The sequence below is a fragment of the Centropristis striata genome, chromosome 4, assembly GCF_030273125.1.
Source record: "Centropristis striata isolate RG_2023a ecotype Rhode Island chromosome 4, C.striata_1.0, whole genome shotgun sequence".
NCBI classification, from domain to species: Eukaryota; Metazoa; Chordata; class Actinopteri; order Perciformes; family Serranidae; genus Centropristis; species Centropristis striata.
In genome coordinates, this window is record NC_081520.1 from 11,256,193 (window position 1) to 11,266,182 (window position 9,990).

Below are 9,990 nucleotides of genomic sequence, written 5' to 3' on the forward strand. Positions count from 1 at the left end.
GTCCCTTAATTTGTTCTAGTTTTCTAAAAAACAAACTGGTGAATGACTGTAATTTCACAGAAATATTCCCAGGAAGAACCATGTAATTAAGTTTTGATTATTGGTCAAATACAGGGTACAAACAAGTGTTAAAATGAATTGCATTATTGGTATACTTTCAATTAATTATTGGTTTAACCTTTTAGTGCACGGCATGTTCACTGAACATTAAAGCTGTGAAATTTGCCTACAGACATGCATGTAATTAACGGCCTTCAAAAAGCAACTGAATAATGAATTAATATGATTATTCTATTGACTTGCATCTTATTTGGACCAGTTCATACCCTTTTATCATTGAATAAAACATTTTAATGCAAATACTCAATATTTATATGATATCTTACGAAAACGTACCATGCACAACAGTTTGTATGTTATAGTTACTATGATGGTCGCACAGTCAATTGGTTACATTTAGTCAACAAAACTTGGTTAAGGTTAGAAAATAGATAATGATAACATAACTAACTTAGTATGTATCTACTGGACCCAGTTATGTATGTGAAATACTAAGTGATTGAAGTTAATTTACAAGTTAACTTTAAATAACGTTTTACACAGGAACACCAAACCATTGGGACTCTTGGCTCACTGTTGTGCCCATTACAGACTTTTTCAGTTATTATATTACAGCGTCTTCCTTCCTTCCTTTGCTCCCATCAAGACTCAGTGAGGCCACGAGAGGTCCTAACAACAAACATCAACATGATTGTAATAAGCTGCGTCTCCTGGTTCACAATGATATGAGTTATACCTATGAATTACAGTTAATTTTAGTGCATAGGTCAGACTGAATACTGAAATCCTGTTGGTTTAAACTTTTAGCAAGACCACATTGTTTCTGCATAAATACAAATGTCATAATCATATTATAAATCCAGGCTGAGGAATTCTGGGGAGTTACAGGGCACGGACATACAGCTGCTCTCCTTTAACAGTGAGCAGGAGAGGGAAAATTAGAATTTTTTTCACAGTACATTTTGGGAGTCCATGTCCAGATATCTCCCAGTTCTTAATTTGAATAAAACTCTGTTCTGATCTACTGACAAAGTGGCTCTCTGGCTCTCTTACCGCTGGGTACAAAGAGAATGAAATATGCTGATGTTGTAGTGATTTTGTCACTCACCTTGAGGCTAGCCAGTGACAGACCCTCACAAACCCACTTAATCCTCTCTGCCTCTCCGAGTACGGAGGAATAACAGAGCAGTCAGGGTGCTCCCCTGTGCTTCAGCATGCCGCTGTTTGAAATGCAATGAAGGCCGTCAGTTGCAACTGATGGGCCTGATCACTGGGCCAGAAGCGTCTAATTAGCATGTCATATTCTGAACACATTTCAATACCACACTGGCAACACTCCCAAAGCCAATACTTTGATGCTGTGTACTGATTTTGCACAACAATAGAATAGAGTTTAATAATCAAAGAGGGTTTTGTTTCGTTATCTCTTTGTCTTTAAAAACAACATTCACACTGTTGTGAGGATTACAGCAGAATACAACATCATCACCAACAAAAACAGAGATAACAAATCAAATAACCTCCGGTGTATCAGCTAAGCCTCATTTACAGAATATTACTGTAAGAGACAAAGTGCAGGAACCTCTCAGTCTTAATCGGCTTTTTTGCTGTCGATCCTAGATTACACTGCCGCAAAAGTTTTGCCACTCCAACAAGAGAAGACACCACATGGTGTGTCCCCTCACATCCACATGCTCCCACTCAGTGGGAAGCTGCAGGGTGTCTGAGGTAGAGTTCAAGCTCAGCCCACTCCCTCTCTCCGTGCTCTCGCCCCGCGGCACAAGCATCACTCAGATAAACACACACCCACACTGACACGCAGCGCTGCACATTACAATAACTCACACAAACATGCACTTAAAAAAACATATTTTTACATGTGATGCTCCTCGGCCTCTTCTCTGTGAGACACATATGCAGCGTACATGGGTGTATCAGTGCGCCTGTACAGCTTCCAAGTAGGTTTGTACCACCCACGCCAGCACCAGACCCCAGCTGTGTTTACAGAAAACAAACCCCGCTGATGATCTCAGAGAGTGTGGCCGAATGCCAAGTTTCTGTGTGTACCAATGCTATATCTGAATTTATACACATTATGTACTGTTCTACATTGCTTACAAGTGCTGTGGTTTGTATGCAAGAAATAACATCTAAACAGTAAAGTCAAAACCAACAGATATCATACTGAGCTGTCGTGTTAAACTAAAAAACAACGATTTCAGATTTAAAGATTTGTATATTATTATGTGTATTTTGCCTGAAATCATTTCTGTCACATTGCATTGTTAGACTAGAGCAGACCTGGGCATTGGGCGGCCCCCGGGCCACAGCCGGCCCGTTGGCTGTCCTTGTCCGGCCCGCGTGAGGTTACCCAAAAATTAGAAATCAATACTACCGCAGTGCTTTTATTTTGAAGGCGGTTTACGTATACCTGTCTGCATGCATTCCCACCTGCAAAGAAACGCGTTCCACAAAATGTACCTTGTCAAAAACACATATTGCTTTTTGCATAAAGTTAATAAATTACTGGTTTACTGCATAACATACATGCTCTATATTGTTTTTGTGGTTTGAATGTATGTTTAGTAGCATTCCTGGCTGAATGATGGACGACTCTTTAACTGATCATTCACAAGATTAATTTAAAATCGTAGCTCCAAGAAAATAAAAAATAAGACATTCCTTGGTCACCTTGTGAATCCAACGTAAGAGCTACGAGATGGCAAAACAATAATAAACATTAGCATTAGCACTTGAGCAAACAAGCACTTTTACTATAGTTAAGACAACAAATATAGCCACTTATATATATGACAGAAGAAAATAAACTTTTACAAACCTTGTGCCCTGTCGGCCAGCCACTATAGAAGCCTTTTTTGATACTTTATATCAACTTTCTATAGCTATATAATACAAAAAAAAACAATAGGAACCTTGCTAAAGGTCATTTACAGTTGTGTTTAAAATAAATGGAAAAGTGATATAGTGATTGGAGTATTTACTACTTTTTACTGCTATATTTGATTTACTCCACATTAACAGTCTCATCATAACATGTATTCTTATCAGTAGCAGCTCAAAACCAGATAATTTACTGTATTTTATAAAGCTATTAAATTAATATTGAGCAGAATTTAGTTCAGAGTTTTGGTCCGGCCCCCGCAACCTTTGATGTATTGGTCATGTGGCCCCTTGCGAAAATGAATTTCCCACCCCTGGACTAGAGTGTCCATCTCTTCACCTAACAAATTAAGTTTGCTCAGAAGCAGCGCTGGCCTGAGCAAGGATTCTACTACAGTCGGACAGGAGATGCTTACTGACTTTTGCCTTTGCACAATCATTAAATAAGACACAGACGTATAATAATGAATGCATTTTATCAAATTTTTGAGTCAAGAAAACTTTCTTTTGAATGAATGGGGCCCAAAGCAGCAAAAGCTAAACATGTCCTTTAGCAAGTTATTGAGTAAGTCCTTGTTTTATTCTTCTTTAAAAGCACTTGAATGTCTATCCAGTTGATTCCGTACCATAAAGCGACTGGATTTTTAACTGGATTTCTTATCTTAAGTTATGCTTCAATGTTGAATTTTGCTTCATAGAATAAATTAATTGAAAACAAATCAGACTAACTGAAATAAGCCTGGTTTATTTGATAGACTTAGTTATGGAACAAGCATCCCCTCCTCCCCTGAGCCACAGTACTTATCAATAGTTCATTAAGAGTAGCAACTGCTTATACTCACCAATCAAGAAGTGGCGAGACCCCTGAGCATTCATCTCAACAGCTGATAAATGTATCTCTCCACCGCCTCAGGGAAAACACATATCTCCACCCAGAATGTACATTGACTCACTTTAAATGATATTTAAATATGTTAATTTCCATGTAAACAAGCCAGGGTATTCCCTTCCATGATAAGGTTAAAGCACAGCACCCAAGCTGTTTTGGGCACAAATCAATTTACTAACTAAATTACTTTTCCCAGATTTAATGGTTGTAGTTGGTCCCCAGTGAACTTTCTTTTTTTTTTTTTAAAGTCTTTTGAGCTTTATGAGCTTTCTAGCTTTTCCAACTTGTTGTACACATTTATGGTCATCATAGTGGTCCAAAATGATGTTGAATTATATATTTTTAATTTAATTAAGGGGGAGAAACCCCCAACCCCCCCACTAAAAATGTGCACCCAAGTCTTTCATAAACTTCAGGAAAACAGTGCAAACCACATCAGTAACAGTTTCTCCAAACTAAACAATATGTTGGTCATTGCTTTCCAACACGACACATGAAAAGTTGGAGGGCCGAATGACCATGATGATATCCGTCAGTCCAAACCATACCTGGCACATAAAATGTAAGAGCAATTCATATGACTGTGGTTCATGTTTATTCAGATAAGGCACAATAAAACTACTTGGTTAAGGTTAAGAAACAGTCATGGCCAAAATAAACTATTGTTGACTGTTGGCAGAAAACAGGATGTGAGAAAATCACCTAATCAAACTTTTTTCTGTGTTACTTTTGAGTTTTAATGACTTCGTTTTGCTCAAGGAAAAAAACCTGCTATATTTAGTTTATGATCAATAAAGGGATTTGCTGAGAAAACAGAATAGGCTGAATAGGCTGAATAAGCTGACGGGGCATCTAATGTCAAAAGTTGAGTAAGCATGGAGTTAAAACAAAATGCTATATCAAAGTGAAATATTCCTTTGAGATGCTTGTCAGCTTATTTTCATTACTTTTGAAATGTGCCAGACTTGTGCAGGAAGAGAGATGGCAGGCTGCACGAAGGCCAGAATATCCAGAGGATTTTTTGTTTTGTTTTACAAAATACACCAATGTCTACAAAACAATCAAGAATATGAAAAATAAAATACTTGTCTGCAGTTGCTATGTCAATTCATTTGCTGCTCCCTGACAGTACTTCAATACTATGAGGCTGTTGTATCACATTCAGTGAGCAGAGGGAAGGGAAACGATGGTAAAGGCAGGAAAGACGTCACTTTGTTCACACTTTTCAGGCCCCGCTGCCTCTCACGTTGGGGGACAGATCTGCATTGATTTTGTGACAAGTGAATTGGACTCTGCTTTAATTGGATATGTGCATTTGCAGTCCTCCAAGCTAATTGCACAAGACCATGGCAGCTCAAGACGTGCTGCTGGGACCTGACCAGCGTGATACTCGACAGTTTCGGCCTGGTTTTACAGCCATAAAAATCTGCAGCTCTGTGCAGAATAATCACTACAGGCTGGTGGCAGAGGGCCGGCCCCGTTTTATCACTGATGTGTCTCTGGTGTGACAACATTTAAACGCCAATATCATCTTGGGAGGCAAGTGTTTTGGTCAATAGCTGATGTGTGAAGTCAGAAAAACATCCTCGTTAGTGTAAGTAGCAGGCTGCTGCAGGTGAAAGTCAGTCAGCTGGTGCGGCTGGATTGATCTTTAGGTAGAGTTTTTAACCCAGAATATACACAGAATGCATATATACATAGATACATAGATAAAGCTATGAATAAATAAATAATATACAGTTAAAGAGCAACTTAATAGCAGCTGATAATTGTCCTTGCTGATGAGGTGATGTAGAAGTGTACTTCAGGGTCTGTCATTACAACATGACATCACTGTTGGGTGTGGCAAGAGGTGCAAAACATACATATATTTAAGACTTGGCAAAACTAGCTGACTTAAGGCCTTTTCAACACGAAAATGCAATACGAAATTTCACATATAAATGTTTTTTGCATCAAAACTTTCTGGCAGCGATGTGAATTTGCAACAGTAATACTTATTTATTAAAATTTTTGAATAAAATTGTGCAGGCAGGAGACCGACCACAAATTGACCTAAAGCAGCATCTAGCAGTCTGTCAGAGGTAAGTTGTTCTACAGCTTCAGCTACAGAAAGCTATTTCATTGAGTTTCTGTTAAGCAAAATGCTCAGAGTGAATTTGAGTTATCTCTAGTGAACAGTGAGGCAGTATATATTTCTAGGGCTTTTATTGTGAAAAGTAAGACTGGATTTTTTTTTTTTGTGGAAAAGTACTGTTGGCAAAAACACATGTTCCAAAAAATGTATTGATGTCCAAATTCATCGCTCAGCATGTTAAGGTCTTGACTGAAAGTCTGCTCTTTTTAAACCAACACCTTTAGCAACAGGGCTTTTGTCAGGTTGTGTTACAGAAAGATTAAAATTACAGCCTGCAGAAACACTGCAAGTTGGCTGAAACTATGTCTGAAGGCTGAATCTATGTCAATATGCAATGAGAACTAAGAACAGAGGTCACAAACCTCTGAAGGATGATGCACGTCCAACAGAAAACTTCATTTTAGACCTGAATTAATATTGAAAACTGTGACTACAGAGCAAAAAACTATTTTATTTAATCACTTTAAAAATAGCTGAAAATTCTTTGAAGCTAAACCCTTTAACTATAAAAACTCCCACCACTTCTGACAAGCAGGGTCAGAAGGTCAGCAGTGCAACAGACTTTCAATTAGAGAGGGAAAAGTGAAAGTGTGCTTAAAAGCCTGTTGGTGTTAAGTTAGTCTTTAAAAAGGTACCCTGTGGTTTATTCTTTTTTCTCATTCAGACCTAACAAACATTGCTCTTCCTGTCTCATAAAAGCTGATATTTTTGTTGCACTGTTGACATTTATGTTTTCTAGCTCGCAGTATAAGACATTGCTTCATACAGTAGCTTCACTAGTTGTTAAAGACTCCACAGGGCACCTTTAAGTCTCCTCTGTCAGGTGTGTAGAGTTGGACCAAAGCCTCTCCATGTGCAGTGCAACCCCTGCCGACCTTGCTCAGTATGTTCCTTTTGGCATTGGAAGTGCACAGCTGGCCTGCACAGATGTGCAACCAACATGTGAGAGAGTTCTGTGTACTCCCTAAAGACCATTATCTAAAGCAGTAAGTGATAGGAGTACAGGAGAGGAATACCAACAACCCTCTGGATTTCTAACCCACCTGGCATGCCAGCAATCCTCCAACTCCATCTATTTTTTATCTGTATAGATACTGTAGATAATGAGTGCAATTCACTGGAGGAAAAACAAAGTTATGAAACTTACAGGAGGATTTATTCATGCATTTTTAATCTTTAATGCCATAGTTTGTGCTGCCTCTGCTGCTGGAATGCATTATGTTATAAAGTCTTGGTGCTGTTTGGTCCATTCTTTGCATATTAATGCATATAAAAAGGAATGCATACTTTACATATAATGGCAGTGACAGCTATTTCACTGGACTCAACTTTAATGTTTTTGAGTAATTAAAAGAAACAAAATGAAAGGAGCTCTGGCATGTGTTTTTTCTTGGAGGGAGGTGGTTAACTGGCTAGGAGGAAAAGCTTTAAAAAAAAAACAAAAGGTCTTAGTGACAAGTGTGATGAATGGGAAGATAGATGAATAGATAAACAGAGCACAAAGAAAATGAAAATCGCTAAGGACTTTCTTTTTCATTTTAATCTAATGGCGAAGAATGGCCTGCTATCTTTAGTAATAACGTTTGCGGAGCTTGCAATAAAAATGTAAAAATGTACCCAACAGTGTCCTTTGCCATCTCCCTGGGGGTTTTAGCTGGAGAATCAAGCTCCGCCGTCACATCCCCACAGCACTGACAGCAAACGGTGAGGCAGCGTTGTGAGTGCCACTCCGTCATAGGGGACTTGTGGTACCGCTACTCATGCCAGCGTGCCGATCTATCCTCACGCTCTAAAAATAAGATGTTAAACCCCTTAAAAAAACCTGCCTCCCATCTCACTTGGTTTGCTAAGTCGTCTCAACAGGGAGACTCTAAAAGATTCCATCTATCCCATCAGCTTCGGTGCAACTCTTCTCTATCCCACACGCACTCGGGAGGCAACTGTCAGAATCTAAAAAAGCTGTATTACACATTGAAATTATCACCTCTGTAGAGCTTCAGCATCAGTCAGCGAGCAAGGTGACATGCACAAGATACATCTCTTCAAGGTTTTTTTATGAAGTAAGGTTTCCTGATCAAAGAATTCAAAATATTTCGGGATGGCTGTGATGTCATGAATTTGTAAACCCCAAAAGAACGCAGAGATTCCTATGAATACAGGTGGCGGGGAAAAAATCAGCTCTCTTTGGTGGGTAACAAAACATTTTCAGGACCAGCAACATGCTCTGGGGTTACAGATAAAGTTGTATTCAAACTTTTATGATCCTTTTTGTGTGTAAAGCCTACACACACTGTTGCTGTGGTTCAAAATGACAAGTGCCACCCCAGTCTTTGCTCTTCTGTCAACACTATGAAAGAACTGAACAAAAATGGAAACCACCTCTGCTTCTTGTCCGTTCTTCTTATGTGTCCTCTGTAGTCCCATCACAGTCAATTAAATTCAAGCTTGTCAGATCAAACAGGCTTCCTCCGCCTTTCCCCTCACACACACACACACACACACACACACACACACACACACATATATAACAACCCCCCACAAGGACACAAGGAAGTGAAGCGATGCCTTTAATTCACGGTGAGGAGAAGAAAGCTGACATTTGCGGACAAGCATCGGTTCTGCCTAGAGATGCTGTGAGGCACATGCACGCCGTCCAGTACACTCAATTAACGGCATGCACTGCGAAAAGCCTTTGATCTGCTTTTATATGCCGTGGACATGGCTCAGCATTTATTGTGCAACACCCACAAAGGAAAGTTCACACACACATGCATACACCCACCCACCCACCCACCAACGAGTGCAAGAACACAATGCTCACATACTGTAGGCACACTCTGTCCTGTGCTGGAAAAATGGAAATGATGCTTTTAATGTCGAATATGATTTATTGCAACATTGCTTCACTACTGGTGTACTACTATTGCTTCTTATGTATTATGTGTGATTCATCCTCTTACATGCTTTCAAGTTCATTCTAGAAAAATGAGTTATTGCTCTGTTTACTGAAATTATAATTCCACAGGAAGTACAGCGTATTGTCTATGCAGAGTAGGTGGTTTGATCTCTGGGTTATACTCTCAACTGTGGTTGCTAAGGTCAAGAATTATAAACCTCAATAAAGTGTGAAGAATACTGAAGGGCAAATGCACATTGTAATAAAAACAATAAAAAATGCATTCAAACCAGCCTGTATGCGTGTATCTCAAAAAGTGGCACACATGTAATAATATATTTACAATCCGATATCACTAATGAGCTAATGTGCAGATTTACATAAGCTATATCTACTTTAATATTTATTTATCAAACCTTAATACTGAATTCCATACATAATTAGTCATCATTAGCATTCATTTTTTAAGATTTTCCATTATTGAGACTGTCTATGAAACACATTTGCTGGCAGATTTTTAAAACATGCAGAATAAAACACTGATTAAAGATTTGTATCTATTAACTCATGGTCTTGTTTGGCCTTGTTAATTCTCGCAGAGGAATACACAAGACAGAGGAGCTTCCTGTGGGAAGGTCAGGGAAAGGTCAGTGTGATTAGAAACACCATACATATGCTTGACTTTCTTTCTTTTTACTCTTAACTGTAGTGATATCACTTAACTGCCAGTTTAACACAGCCACACACATATTCAACAGGCTTCTCTTATGGTACTTGATGCACTTTGTTGTCCTTAACGATTCGGTTTGTTTGAGGCCCGACAGTGTACGTGAATCACTCAGATCCGCCCGTTCTTCTTAGTTTAAGTGCATCTGGTCATTACTAGACTAGAACTAGAAGTCAAGTTCAATCCACTGAGAGTGATTTCTATAACGGTGAGGAATTTAAGCCGTGACAGTGATGAAATGAAAATCCTAAATAAATGTTTAATTGTTGTACAAAATGGTTCATCTGTTATACTGACAGCTCTGGCAGATGAGATCAGTGGACGGATAGATTTTAATGAAAACATGATTGCTTAAAATGTTTCTGGCAAAAAACGTATGA